The 17,008-nt window shown below is 35.1% G+C and overlaps 1 protein-coding gene across 1 annotated transcript in view; it reads left to right on the forward strand.

Annotated features, from left to right (window-relative positions):
- The window catches only part of LOC140164511 (nitric oxide synthase, salivary gland-like), a 61,562-nt gene that overhangs the window by 19,407 nt on the left and 25,147 nt on the right, over window positions 1–17,008 (forward strand).

The raw sequence follows: 17,008 nt of genomic DNA on the forward strand, positions 1-17,008 counted from the left end.
TTCAAAACAATCATGATTACTAGGGAGTTTCTAGTGGCAGATGTATGGTCTAATTTATAGATGTCGCGTCGCGGAATTTCAAACGTATCGGTTCAGATATATGTAGAGTTGTCATACTTGAAAACTTAAATTTGGCACCCGTTGGGATGTGACATGGTGTTATGTTCATCTATTGGGGATAATATGGGAGGACATTTGAAGACTTCAAATATGGTGAAAGAATTATGTAATGTGATGTCTCTACTTTGTAGTAAAGAGGGTCATTTGAATTGTTCAAATATGTTAAGTTGTTGATAAAGTATTGGAAGAATTATGTTTGGCACAAGCTGGGATGTGGTGTTGATGTATGGTATGTTTGTACTTCGAAGGTTTTTTTCTTTTCTTTTTTTTCAAAATTCTATAATAGATATGTTTCATGGTTTTTGCTGCATTTACGATTATTTTATATCTTCTTTCTTCCATTGTTTTATGACCTAAAACCTGAATTTCTACGAGAACGTTTATACAGTGTCGTCTATGAAACGGCCTTGACGACTTCTGACTTTTGCTAAGCCCAAAATGAATCAATAAAATCGTGTATAAGATATTTGGGCGCGATTACAACAATTTAGGGCACTACTGGGTTGAGTATATAGATTCTATAGAGTTTAAGTATGATATATTTTCGTTGGTAAATATATTTTCACTTTCAAAGTTTGTTTTTATAATAGCAATTTGTTAATATTATATAAAAAGCACGTATACTTTTGTTCTACTTATCTGAAATTTTCAAGTGTATGGCTTACTTACGATTATTTTGTGGGAACGTTGGTGACTCTTTCGCAAAGTAGCGATTTTAAAACCTCTCTAATTGAAAGATGTCCACAGTTTATAAATAGAATCGGCTTCGTTGTTTTTAAATAATTAAATAATGTACCCTCGGTCAGAAAAAAACGTAATAAACAATATGAACGGACACCGCGCTCACACATATAAACTTAGCCATACATGTATTTGAAAATCTAGGCCCAGATTTAGTAATTATTTTAAGCGATGATTTTCAGTTGGTGCAATTATGAAGATTATCACTTATACAGTAATAATAACTATGAATTTGAGGTTATCAATTTGTAAAGACTTATACAGTTGGTACCAAACCAATGAACTGTATGCATTCCATTGCATTGAAAGAACTGTCTATACCAATTATAAATTTAAATGCATAAAAATAACTTTGTATTGTTGTTATTTAGAGATACAATAAAACGTTCTGTGACAACACCACTACTATCAAAAACGTCCTCTCTATTAACGATTTCAAATTGCATTTAAAAGATAAAAAAGGTAAAAGAATAAAGTAATACACACTAAAAATAAGCATGATAAGTATTGCAACATCAGCAAAATCATGTTTTCTATTGTATATTACGTAATATAATGTCAAGATTCTTAACCAATATTACGTAATGTATAATCGATAGGATCCCATTGGGTGGTATTTAATAACTCATTAAAAAACTGTGAGTTCCCGGTGTGTAAGCAGTGAATTGTATTATTAATATGCATTATATTTCCTAATTCGCAAGCTCAATCGATTATTTTCCTATTGCGTCTACTTTTCTCTGATCTATAAACCTACAAAACAAACGCACAACAAGTAAACTGCCGAACGTTTCTTACGCAATTTTGGTATAATTTATTATACATAAGTATTATTTTGGAACCATTTATTTTTCATACGCCACCGCTAGCTTGATATGTACATATTATTAGGGGTACCCACCCCTAACCTCACCCTACCTCATCTCGATCCTATTGTCATTACCTATACCCGTGCAATCTTTGCTGTAGAAACATATGTGACGTGTCACATGATGTCAAAAGGAGACACTTTTGGGCAGGATCGTAAATGGAGAAATAGCCAAAAATCTGCCTGGGGTGATTTTTGCACAATTTGGATTTGTTGCGAAATTGTGATGTTATTAATGTTAAAAATATTGTCTGATAGTTTCAGACCGGAATATAAATGGCATCTTGTATTTTTTAAAGACATTTTTCAAGGTAATTCCTACACTCAACATTGTCAATAATATTTTTAAAGGCCGATATCTGAAATGGCGTTGTGGAGCAAAATATCTCTATATTATTTTAAGATATGTATAAACCTCAAAATCGATAACCTGCCCAAAAGTGTCTCCTTTTGACATGACATCATATGAAAACTAGGACATCTACCATTCACGCGTGACTGCATGTACACACACACACCCACAAACCCCAACTACTAAAGCAAGTGTACAGAGCACATATGGCAAGAAACATTCAGCATTGAGACTCGACTTTTCTCACCTGCTGATTTTCTCATGAACCATGGTTATATTAAAATTCATAGCTTCACAAACATTATTTTCCTTTTCTGATAAGAAATAATATGCAAAATTGTTGTTTCTGGAATGATACTTCTACTTTTCTAGGTCAAAATTTTTATTGCTGCAGCGGTTTAGATATGAAAAGCAAAAATTCTCCATGTTTTTGTTCACGCCATCTACACAAGACATATTTAGGGCGTTACATTTTACTGGTGTAATGAGACAAATAATTATGAGTTAATTCTGATACCAATTTCGGGGGGGGGGGGGAGGTTTGTGATCCACACCCCCTGTGTGGGAGATTAATGGCATGTTTTCCAAAGGGGTATATGTATTTTAAGCGGAATATTCCAATGTAGTAAGCAAATAGTACGTTCTTTCAGTGTTTCAGTTGGCATTTAAAATAACTTATGGAATAGTTGTTATTGCACTGTCAGTTAAAATACTGTCGATAAAATAGCACTTGTACATGTATTTTATCTTAAACAATTCAAAATATGCATTATTACGTTGTCGAGCTTGATGATTGTTTTTTACTTGGGCGAACACCTATCGATTGGATCACTTTAAGTTGTCAAATTTATTTTTTCCTTACAATTGTCCAATGGTTGCATATTCAAAAGATATAATCTAGTCAATTTTATCAGCTTCTCGATAGAGTATTTTGTAGGGCATATTACTGTCAAGTTTTTCAACTTGATATGAGTAAACGATGTTTTTAAAAGAAAAATACATTTAGGCAGATTAATATTTATTCTGAATCCGACTTTATGATTAAATGTGACGTGTCATGTCTAAATCAGACACTTTTGGGCAGGTTTTAAATTTTGAGGTTTTTACATATCTTAAATATAGAGATATTTTGCTCCATAACGCCATTTTCCCCAATGAAGATAATGTGTTCGAAAGTTATGGTATTATAAAATTGGGAATTGAGATATCGGCCTTTAAAAATATTATTGACAATATTGAGAGTAGGAATTACCTTGAAAAATGTCTCAAAAAATACCAGATGCCAGTTATATTCCGGTCTGAAACTATCAGACAATATTTTTAACATTAATACCATCACAAATTCGCAACAAACCCAAATTGTGAAAAAATCACTCCGGGCAGATTTTTGGCTATTTCTCCATTTGCGATCCTGCCCAAAAGTGTCTGCTTTTGACAGGACACGTCACAAATATGATCATCATGAAACAAACATACATACAAACAAACATAAACGACAAACCAGCAAACAAGTAAAATTGTGTTACTTGCTCATTGCGATCATTCAAAATGTTAAAAAATAATTATGAACACACATGGTTCACAGTTGCAAAAGTTATTTGACGGGCGACTACAGAGTTCACTGATTAAATAACTTAGATTGATTTACATTTATTGTTTAAAGAGTTGCTTAAAAATTAAAAAACACACAAATATTTCAACCATAAAATCTACCGGTCACTTTAAATAATGCCTTGCTGAAAAAGAATTCGGATATTTTACACTAGTAGCGGTAAGAGCTAATAAATTAAGAAAGCCCGGAGGATTGCAATATAGATATGATAGATTATTTTACTTGTATTGAAATCAGCGATATCAAGGAGGTCAAATGCTTGAACATGCAAGAAGTGTCAAATTTCAAATGTGGTTAAATTGATTAATTATAAAATAAATAATCTTGACGACTTGACAGAAAGCTATCTTGGCAGCAACAGTATAAAATAAAAAAATGTGCAAACGTTGATCCGATTCCTTAATCATTTGAGAATATTATTCCAATGCTGGTTAGGAACTCATAAGCATATTATGTAACTAAAACAGAAAAACATAAAGTTGCTTAAAGAGAAAGTCATTATACTGTCATATTTGATACGATCAAGCAAAATCAGTTTGAACTCGGAAATATTACATTTTTAGTTAAAGTAGAGAAAAGAGCATATAAAAAGCTGCATTTTGCAACAAATCCCATTGAAATTGAACAACCAGTTCCAAAGATATGAGCAATTAAAACAGTTTCCCAAACAACAGTTTGGTTATACCTCAAAATCAATATCGAAGAGTTTTGACTGATTTTGCATGATCGCGTCACATATTAAGGATTTTCCTACGTTGAACTATCGAAATTGCTACATATTATCCAGCACTCAAAATATAGCACTCTATAGCAGCTATTTTTCTATTGGTTACTGTAAACCTGATCTCAACAGAAATCAAGGTAATGAACCTCTACCTGTCGCAGCACTGGATTCACCAATGCTCACAATTATCACTTACATGCTAAATATGTCTTATGAGACCGATTTACTTCAAGTCCTAAGGCGGTAGTTTCCTGCTCTTGATCGCGTGGATGGCGATCCTAATGAAAATTCACCGCCTGAGGGCATCGTGTATCGTCACTCAGAATATGTGTATCTGGCAAAGACACGCGAAGATGAACTGAATTCTTCTGTGATGGATTTGAACACAATTTGTCAAAATACGTTTAAGAACCACCAATGATGATGTTTGGAATGTTTTAATATATTATAAAGTGAGGTGATAAAGTGAATCCAGAAGAACGCGTGATATTCTGATAATGCCTTTCCAACATAACCGTCAAATAAGATTGTGTCCAATTCTGTAACATTGCTATTACACCTTTTATTTATTGCTTGTTTATTGATAGAATCTATTCTACTTTAACATGTTAACGTTCATATGATCAGTCATGTCGGACGAACGATATCCCATCTGGCTCGAAATAAGGGACAACATCGACCAAAAGATGAACGTGCATCTTCCTTTAGCCTCATTTTATGCCACAATTTTCCTAATTTTGATCCATTTTAGACTATAGACCTCGGGGCGCACTCCTCTATTCCAAAAGCAATTTTGTTAAAAATACACTCAAAACAACTGATGCGCAGTCATTAACCTCTAAATAGCGAACAGCTACATATCACTAGAGCATTGGACATGTATTATACTACAATGTAGAAACAGGTCAATTGGCGTCAGGTGGATGGACATCCGTTTCGTGAGAATAGACAGATCATTGACGTTGCCAAAAGAGACATGAAGAGGTTCAAGTTACGAGACCACATGATACAATAATAAACATATGGGACAAGTAGAGTACACTCTTTCAAATACCTTGGAGGTAGAAATTTAAGTTCTATGAACGTACAGTGAACAATACGGATCCATGGCGGAACAATGAAGACACTCGACCCATGAAGTCTTGAACGCGGGAAAATGATAATCGCATCTACAGAAGTGTCCATCAGCGCAGTAATGTCCTGAAAACAAAGTCTTTGAAAGACTACGAACATTCCATAAGTCTTGTTTATGGGTCATAAGAGTGTTCTATCATCTAGAGCTTCCTTGGACTTGACAAAGTATATGTTAAGAACTACACCACACTTCGCCATAATGCATTTTAGAAACGCTTGCTGTTAGAATAAGAAAAATTTTAATTGTAATTATTGCACAGGTCACGGCGACCCTGTGACCTTTCCGGAAAAAGCCGAGTGGCAGGTTTTTCAAATAAATATTTTCTGTGTAAAAACTGTACCATCAGATAGGTAATGGAATATGTGAATATTAACTGTACATCTATCACAACAATTTTTGATAACAACTTGCGTCACAATTGATCTAGTATAGAAGGTAGAGAATTTATTTCAATCTTATATACGCCATTTTTTTTTTCGAATTAAGTGAAAATTAATTCTGTAAAAACTGTATTTTTTTAATGTAATTTTCACATTAGACCCGACAAAAGATTACTGTTTTGTTGCTATGATAATCTAATCTTTTGATTTCGTAAATAAAATTAGGGGTCTAATGTGGATTTAGGATGCAAACTGGAACAATCCAATGCCTTGTCAAAAGCATTTGCTTCAAAATGGAGTTCGGATGCACTTCGTAATACAACTTCCGCCACACTACGGGAAACCACATGCACAGCAGAGCACGTGGCCGATATCAAAATCGATTTTATGTATTGTGTATGTAGGCCTATTCATAGGACCCTCGTATTAATTGTCTCTATGCGCTTAAGAATTCAACAATATAAATAATGGTAGCTTTATTATAATACACATTAATGTTTTAAGCCGATAAAATTCCAAAATATGATGTAGTAATGAAGTTACGATTTATTAATAATATATGTTTAAATTTTCACAATGACACTATCAAGTCCTTCGTGGTCGAGCGGTCTAAGGCGCTGGTCATATGGTATACCGTACGTGATAGCCAAAGCGGTGGGGCGTGAGTTCGAACCCCGCCTCTGCCAAACTTTAAAAGAAGTAAAATTAAAAATTTTACTTTTTAAAAATTTCATATTGGGGAAATGTGACTGGGAGAATTTATGTATGGCGTGGAGTGGTGTGGTTAAGAACTGGGGTTACGAATAAACAACCTTATTAAACAGTCGGACCATACCAGCAAATAACCCTTTTTGGTCTCATTGGAGGTCACATGAACGATGATCAAGGGAGTAGACGCGACGCTACTACATATTTCGATCTTTGCTGAAGATTTCCTTGGCAGGATTGCAAGAAATTAAGTCAATAAAATATATTCCTCGGGTATTGATGTGACTAGTGTGAAAGTGTGCCCAATTACTGCAGAGGCATAGTCTAATTAGGGAAATTTATCTTGCATACTTTAAGGGCACTTAATGAAAATCGTTATTAAGTGCGGATGAGGTTTGAACACTTCTTCTGTGAGTCATGCAGTTCTTGTTAATGGACGTGGAAGAGAAGGAATGGTAGGAATGGTCCGCAGATTTAGTAGGCACACACAATCTGTGTATGATAGTATTTCGTATCTGTGGATACCAGATGATTACAATATCATCATGAGATTAGTTGCATAAAGGATCTAAAGGATGTACCCGTCCGTCGGGACACACTTCTTTGAACCACATGTACGTGCACACACGTAGACGTTTGAATGTTCTGGGTAGAGAAACTCCTACTTCATATCATGAAGTCGACTTGCTTTTTCAATAGGATTCTGATTGTAGATTAGATGCTGCTGAACTGCAGTGCTTCTTGAAGCTTCTTGCCAAAACAAGGAAACAGGTTTATCCCCATTTTCTTAACCTTTCACTGAGACATTTTTTCCGCGTATATATAGAACTTACATTCATGACGACATATTCCGACTATAAAGATTTACATTCATGAAATAATGATGAATACAGTTGTCGTAATCATAAATACCACCAAGATTATAAACCATTTGTCTATGTCTTAAGATTATTATTATTAATAATTTGGATCCTTTTTAAATCAATTTGATATTGAAACATAAATTAAATGTGAAATTGCGAGCAACCGGGAAGAAACATTTTATTGTTTTGAATTACTTAGGTTCTTTATATACAGTGTAGTTGGAGATTCGGGGTTTCGGAGCCTATTTTAGTCATGAATTATGAGAGTACTTTGTGCATGTGTATTATTGATTTAATAATTGAACATTAACTTTCCAAATGAATCTTTTTATCGGTGCTTTGTTAAAGGTACTCTACGAAGCAGGCATCTCTATCTAAAGCTCACACTTGCTCCACTTGTGCGTGTACATTTTTGTTACGCTTTTTTGTATAATGAACAAGGACTGACTCTCAAAGTTTAAAGTTCGGTACAAATAAAATTATGTTAAGAAATTGATCCATTGATAAATTACTTTTGCTTTCAACTGGTTTAATTCACTACACACTGTAATCATTTCACAAGCCTATTTTGATATTTATATCAGTAATGGATATTGTCTTTAATATGCAACACAATTCAAACTTGTTCAATTTAATCATTTATATATAGCATGTACTATAAAGAATACAAATTCTAGTGCAATTTATTTTAATTTATTTTAATAAAAAGCAGCAGATATTAATTAAATTTGCGAGAAAATCTGATTCCGCCGTCAATAAGCGGATCGCTATTAAGGAGTTAAGCCCGGGAGTTGAGCACCAGTTGCAGAGAAAATCAAACCATTCCAGTAAACACTAATCAAATCTTTCTGTCCGTTCGTTTATTACTCGACAATTTGCACGAACCAACCCGGTTTTATCAACCAATGTCAATCAGAATGTCATTGGTCAACGCTGAGATTCTTCCACTTGGATTGATTATGAGGTACTTTTGCGGGCAAACACGAAACGACCATCGATGGTTTGTTGATAACTGAGATGATAAAGGCTTACTGGGGGATGTAGAATGCATGCATGCTAGAGAGGATAGGCAATGCGGTATGCTTGACCGGCTTAATTTAACACGGCCACTCCAGGGCAAACTTGTGCTCCATAATGTTTTATATATTTTATTATTTTTTACACATTGCAAGCTGCAACAGATTTAATCGAATATGTGCAAAACCTATGTGATTTTTCTATTACCTTTATCTTTATGTGCCGTGATCACAAAGAGTGGCACTTAAAATGTACCTCGGTCAATTTGCGTTTCTATAGAGGAATCCAAATTCACGCATTCCTACACCTGACTTGCAGCCTTTAGTTGGGTAGCCGTCGGCTAAATGTGAAATGATTCGGCCTTGGCAGAAATTTTAAACTGCATTCCATCACCCGTTTTACACCTTCCGCGAAAACACAGGTAGACAAAAGAAAGATTAAAGTTTACAACACAATACAGTTCCCTTCGACAAAACACACAGCTCGTCTATTCGCTTTTGAAGTGACAAAATAATCGGATTAACTACACGCGGTATCTATGCATTGATGTACTTGCAAACAAAAGGACTATGTATGAATAGATGCGACGGGATTACCTGCGGAATTATCTCCATTATATATATCATTAGCTATTATTCTATTAACCCTCCTCGTCCTTGCATCTTCTGTAGGTGTTAGGCGGCTTTTATTTGCACAATTGGACGCTCAAAACACCAGGTTGGTGTTAGCGGCTACCCAAAGATGTCCGACCAAATCCTGACCATGACTTGGCTCGTTGGATTCGTCTATACAACTGGGTCAAATATTTACACATCTTTTAAGTAATATTCAAAATATCTGAAGAAAAAAGGCCACGTGGAAGCAGACCTTGGTTTAGAGTATGCTATAGATGGCTATTTTGAACTTTTATCATGTTAATCTAGGCCGGTTTATTAAATATGGTAGGTTGAACTCGTCGTTAACGCCTGCTTGATGATCTGATGGCGTTGTTGAAATATTGAAAACCAGTTTATTATTGAACAGGAATATTAATACCCATATAATTCTTCTTAAAGTAGGTACTTCGTCGAAATGGAATATGCGCTTAATGTTTTTACCACAGAATTGCACAGATACGGAAATGAACTATAATGCAAACGAAGACACTATAGCTATTAATCATAACTTAATTGGAAAGCAAGAATGTTAGTAAACATTCGATCTGACATATACTCTAATGATTTATGATGTATTTATGCAGATTTTTCTCGCGAAAGAAAATATCTTGAAGTATATTGCATCGTTAAGTCTAAAAAAATGGATTTCCGCAATAAGAAAAAAGGTAATGTATACCGCAGATTCCGTTCAAACATACATTATTTTGTTGAATGTTGATATTTTTGTTAAGAAGGAAGCCCCATCGGAGCAATTATTCTTGGGTGAACCAAACCTCCCTGGTTATTCAGGTTATCTCTGAATCTGACAGGTGCTAATGAATGCAATAACAATAAAACATCAATTAGCACCGGTCAAATTCAGAGATAACCTTGTCACTGATTAATTTGATAACCAGGCAGGTTTGGTTCACCCCAGAAGAACTGCCCTGGCGGGCTTTTTATAAGATAAAGGTCTTGCCTGTATTTTATAGGTCTGAGTGCCCATCTCGCTTTCGTAGCGACTTTGGACGAGACTCCTCATTGAATAATGTTGTTGGGTCCGCTACTCGTCGCTAACCGTTACCTATTTACACACCTGGGTGGAGGGAGACAATAGCGATTTTAATCGCTAAAAGATCCTTGTCTAAGGGCACAACACGGTAGCGCTAGAAACCCTCCGATTATTGAGCCCGTATCGCTAAGCCACCATGCACCCGCCCCCCGCCCGATGATGGTTAATACTGAGATACCATTACAAAATGCAATTACGTCCAGGGCTGGTTGACAATTAAGATTCAATTTATTTGCTCAATTTTCCCACATTTCGCACTTTTCACGGTACGATGCCACTATTTTGTATTGTAAGAAGCATTGTGCTTGACTATCCCCAGTGATCCCTGTACCTGACACGTCCACTGATATGTACTTTCAGTGGCGGGTTGAGGGCACTGTGGGGAGGAGGAGAGCATGACCTATCAGTGTTCGCTCTCAAATATTGAGATATATTAAGCTGACACACAAGATGAATGGCGTGGGTTCTAGAAAAGAAACCTCAATCTCATACTCTTAGCTTTAGCGCAAAGAACTGAACATGCTGAAAGACCTATAGAAATATGTGTGCAAATATTGGCTTCCTTGCCTCATTTTCTATAAAATCAAAACATGACTAAAACTGGAAAAAAATGACTGCTGTTATCCGACCGCCTTGTAACTTGTGAGTTTCGGATTGGGTTTTATGCACACAAGAAAATATATTCCTTAGGTTTTGATGTGACTAGTATAAAATCTAATTGCTGTAGGATGAGATTCTAATTAGGGAACTTTAGCTTGCATACTTTAAGGGCACGTAATGGAAATCGTTATTAAGTGCCAATGCTGTTTGAAACACTTCTTCTTTGTGTCCTCCGGTTATTTTTTTTTAATGTAGCGGGGAAGAGGAGGTATAGTAGGAACGGTCTGCAGGTTTCGTAGACTCACACAACCATGACAACCTGTGCATGATATTATTTCTTCTCTTTGGATATCTGAAGATGACAGTGGTGTTCTAAATCTAAATATGAGATTAGTTGGACGGTTTTTTTTTTTATCAGATCATCACAAATGAGTCGCATATCGTGGAATCGATTTCATAAAGGATCGAAATGATGTCCGTCTGTCAGGACACACAGAAATCCTACTTCACATCATGAAGTCAACTTGATTGGGCTTATGATCGTAGTATGGATGCTATTATTGACTTCCTTGACTCATTTTCCATAAAATCAATGTATTAATACACTGCAGCATTCTAATTAAACATGTTATATCACTATCATTGAGTTTTACGCACACAAGAAATAATATATTCCTCAGGTTTTGATGTGACTAGTATGAAATCCAATTGCTGCAGGAAGATATTATAATTAGGGAACGTTTGCTTGCATACTTTAAGGGCACGTAATGGAAATCGTTATTAAGTGCCAATGCTGTTTGAAACACTTCTTCTTTGGATCTTCCGGCTATTTTTTAATGGAGCAGGGAAGGAATAGTTGGAATGGTCTGCAGGTTTAGTGGCTCACACAACCTGTATATAATATTCAATCATCTCTGTGGATATCAGAAAATGACAGTAATGTTTTAAATATATATATATTATGAGATTTGTTGCGCGAGATTTGTATGGGATCATGATAAATTAAACGTAGATCGTAGATCAGATTTCATAAAGAATCTAAAAGATCCCCGTCTGTCGGGATGACACACTTCTTTGAACACAGTTTAAGTGCACACACATTGACAATTGAATGTTCTGAGTAAAGAAACCCCTACTTCACATCATGAAGTCAACTTGCTTAGGATTATGATTGAGATGGAGAGTGTAGAGTGGATGCTACTGATCTATTATAGTGCTTCTTGATAGAGCCAACACAATCAAGCAGGTTTAATTGCCCTCGTTCTCTTAACCTTTAACTGAGAAATTATTTTAACTTGAGTATTTACTTTCAATCATGACAATTGCGGCTAAAGATTTACGTGCATGAAATATGATGAATATATATAGTTGTAATCACATTATACCACCAATACAATTTCATACACCCCTAGATAGTGAGGACCAATCAGAGCAAACGGTAGTAAATTACTAGCCGTGCATAAATGTTGTGCAATTGCACGGGCGCGCAAACCGCGTAGTACTCGCAGTGCTTTCGGACGCGTTTATTTTACTTGCGGGTTGATGCATTTATATTTGCTTGCATTTTCCAACATTTTTAGTGACAATTTTGTTATAAAAATTGCAAAAATAACGGGATTTTTTTCTCGTGTATGAACTTGTGCTGAGACGTTGATGCGTCTAATGCACCCCCCCCCCTCGGGGCTCGTGCATTTGACGCATCAACATCTCAGCACGCGTACATTATTTTGTACAATTTTCACTCTCAACAAGTGATACGCGTTTATTAACCTATAAATAGATAATCAATCGTCTATGTCTTGAGATAATTATTATTATTTTGGATCCTTTTAAAATCAATCTGATATTGATTTTAATCAATTCAAATCTTTAAACAATATTGATATAATGATAAGTTAAATGTGAAATAGCGAGAAATTATGAAGAAACATGACTTTTATTGTATTTATTTATTTTTCAATTATTAGCATAAACTCTTTAAAATGTATGGATGTAAAAAGTACTTTGGAGTTTTTGGAGCTTCGACGTTTCGAAGCCTACTTGTTTGGTTTGTTAGTCATGAATTATGAGAGTACTATATAGATGTGTTTGATTGAACTTTAGCTAATAACTGAACATTGAACTATTGAAATGATTCACTCTCTTCCCGAATACTTTTCTTTTTGTCGGTAATTTGTTGAAAGTGTTCTCCGAAGCAGGCATCTGCATCTAAAGCTCGCAGTTGTTCCATTTACGTGTGTACAATGTTGTGAATATGGAGATTATGGACTCCAAACTCTGACTCTCGAAGTTCGGTGAAATTCTGTTTAAAAAATGACCCATTCATTAATTACTTTTGCTTTAAACTGGTTTAATCCATTACACCATGTACACGCTGTAATAATTTCACAAGCTTATTTTAATATCTTTCTATACATGGATATCGGAATAGGCAACACAAATCACACTTGCTTAATTATTCATTCTCTATACTATAAAGATTACAGGTACTAGTGTAATTGATTATAATTTTTATAATTTACTTCACTTTAAAAAAAACAACCAGTAGATATTGATAAATTTGCTAGAAAATCTGATTCCGCTGTAAATAGTCGGATCGCTATTAAGGACTGAAGTACTCAGTTACAGGGAAAGCTAAACCATTCTAGTAAACACTAATAAAATCTTTCTGTCCGTCCGTTTATTACTAGACAATTTGCACGAACCTACCCGGTTTTATCAACCAATGTCAATCAGAATGTCATTGGTTAACGCTGAAATTCTTCCACTTGGATTAATTATGAGGTACTTTCGCGGGCAAACACGAAACGACCATCGATGGTTTGTTGATAACTGAGATGATAAAGGCTTACTGGGGGATGTAGAATGCATGCATGCTAGAGAGGATTGTCAATGCAGTATGCTTGACCGGCTTAATTTAACACGGCCACTCCAGGGCAAACTTGTGCGCCATAATGTTTTATATATTTTATTATTTTTTACATTTTGCAAGCTGCGATAGATTTAATCGAATATGAGGGTTTTCCTATTTCATTCATCATTATTTGACGTGATCACAAAGAGTGGCATTTTAAATATGCATGTTTGTACCTTAATTTGCGTTGCCATACAACTGGGTCACATATTTAGACATATTTAAAGTAATATTGATACCAATATCTGAAGAAGAAAGCCTTGTGGCTGCAGACATTCGTTTAGAATAATGGTATAAATGACTGTAGATAGCTATTTCGAACTTATTATTCTAGGGCGGTTTATTAAATATGGTAGGTTGAACTCGTAAGGTAGGTTGAACTCGTTAACGCCTGCTTGATGATATGATGGCGTTGTTGAAATATGGAAAACCAGTTTATTATTCACGACTGGAATATTAATACCCATATAATTCTTCCTAATGTAGATACTTCTTCGAAATGGACTATGTACTTGACGTTTTTACCACAGAATTGCACAGATACGGCACGGCTGTTTGATGTATATATAATTGGCTTCATTATTAACTAAATGCAAACTATAGATGGCGCTATTTATCCTAAATCATATTTCTTTATTTGCAAAGGTTAGGTGATTAATACCGCCATTAAAACAGCTGGAATAGGTGAAACAAGCAACAAGGAAATTTTATAAACATATTGTATCAAACAATAAAAGGAATTATTTGTATTAAAAGCTTGAAAGGGTAATTTTCAGTAACTAAATAGCGCCACCAATTTTGTCATTAAATAGATACATTTTATATCCGGAAAAGCTTCAAAAAATACCATAAACGTGAATAATTTTGTAAAAGAGGGGAAATTAAAGTTGAGAACGACTCAAAAGCATCTGTATACATTAGCACGATATCACTTTTAGCTGTTTAAGCCTAAAATTTGGTTATACATGATGTTTTGTTTGAAAAACTAATAAATGATCCCATCAAACAACCGTGACGGGAAAGAACTATAATGGATCTAATGAAGACACTATAGCTATTAATCATATTTAATTGGAAAGCAAGAATGTTAGTAAACATTCGGCCTGAGATACTCCAATGATTTATGGTGTATTTAAGCAGATTTACTTACGAAAGAAAAGCTCTCAAAGTAGATTTGTGTCGTTAATTCTAAAAAGGTAAAGAAATGGATTTCCGCGATTTAAAGTGCTTTTAAATTTACGCTACACTAGTCAAAGGTGCAAGTTTTATTGTTCTTGATATTTCGATTATTTTTTAGATTACAATTACAAAATACAATGACGTCCAATTAGCGAAAATATGTGTCTGTTTGACAGGTTTAATTTATTTGGACAGTTCAGTGGTCAGTGGGTAAACTTTACACGGAATGATTGCCATTTTTGTATCCCTTTTTTCTTCCTTGGGCCGAGCCGGGACGTCCAGGCACCTTTATCTCCACTGAATCTATTGGTGTTTGCACTCAAACTCTATGGTCCATACTGTACAAACGAGTTAGACCAGGTCTAAAGTTAGACCTGGTCTAAGTGGAATTAATCCCAGGAGAAAGGACATTTTCCTTTACATTTGTTAAGGGGTACTACACCCTGTGGTAAATTTGTGACTATTTTGCATTTTCTCAAAACACAATAACACACTGGTAACAAAAGTTACGTATATTATTGGGGCATGGAATCTAATTACTACACTGAAATTTCAGTGACTCAAGACAAACGGTTCAGTATATATGATAGGAAATGAGGTACATCCTAGCGGTACCTTGTTTCTTATCATAAATAACAAACTGCTTATCTTGGGTCACTGAAATTCCAGTGTAGTAATTACATTCCTTGCCCCTATAATATACATAACTTTTGTTACCAACGTGTTATTAGTTTTTGAGAAAAATGCAAAAATAGACACAAATTTATCAAGGGGTGTAGTACCTCCTTAAGTTATTTTGTATAGGAAGGATATAACAGTAAAGGACCATTCCTGATGGAACTAAATTCCACTTAGACCAGGTCTAACTGTATACGGGCCTATAATAGATCCCAATGCTTGATATTAGAGGTGTTTCGTTATTTCCACCCCATGTGCATAATTTTTCTCGGGAGGGGGAAATCGCCCTTCGAAAAACTTTCGTTTTGATTGAAAATATTAAAGCGATCATTGGTTTCCCCGACTCGTCTTATATAGTATCGAAGTATTAACCCTCACCACGCGGGTGTCGAGTCGAATTCAGACGACAAGTTTAAAAACAAATTAAAACATTTTAGAACTGTAAATTTTCATGACCATATTTGGAATCAGTATAAAAAAAGTATTGAAATGAGTACAGGCAAGCCTTGTATTGGCTAGTGGTTCTTGAGATAACTCTTGCTATTTTGAGAAAATATCTCAAAACTTGCACTTTTTATTCGGAAGGCAATGACCAGCACGCATAGCATTAATATTAAGAAATGCCCTACATCTTCTTAGATAACTAGTGTTACTGTTCTTAGATCGAACCAGGTGGTTAATGTTTACGCATTGTTTACATCCAACATATCCGATGTTACGGACCATTAACGTTATTAATTTTGTTTTTACATAATATGCTCTACATTCTCAAATGTTACGATCGCTCACCAGGAAAATAAAGGGTTTACCGGGAATCCGGGATAGTGTATCATTATGTAAAAATGTATATATGTATGCTGCTGTTTTTGTTTGACGTTAACATATATACATTTCCGTCTTTGGCGAAAAAAAGGTGTCATAAAGCTAGTTAATACAAATATTTACAGTTCAAAGCAAAAAGCAAACTTTTGCCGTGTTCCTGGTTTTGTGAAAACGTCAAATTCTGGTGATTCGTAAAACATTTGCGCCACCAGCGGTTGCTCTTGTCAGTTCAATTTTTGACTTTTGGGGTCGACATCGCCAATTATTCTAGCTAATGTTGAAAACAGCTCACGAAGGATTACGTGTGATCAATAGATAGAAAATGAATCTACTAAATAATAATTGTAAATTACTGTATATTGCGCATTCGCGTGTAACATCATTATATTGATATTTTAACACGCAATGTTATGTTCCTGTGTTTTCGTATTGGGCTTTGGGTATTCTGACCTCTCCCCAGCAAAACGCTGGAGGCGCATCGTATTTGAATGGACCGAATTAAGGGATGCACAATTTAACTTCCGGAGGGGGTCGAGGCAATTTTGTATGCCCCTGGACACAACATTTATTTCTATGAAATGAAATCAA

Source organism: Amphiura filiformis, chromosome 11, assembly GCF_039555335.1.
Source record: "Amphiura filiformis chromosome 11, Afil_fr2py, whole genome shotgun sequence".
NCBI lineage: Eukaryota > Metazoa > Echinodermata > Ophiuroidea > Amphilepidida > Amphiuridae > Amphiura > Amphiura filiformis.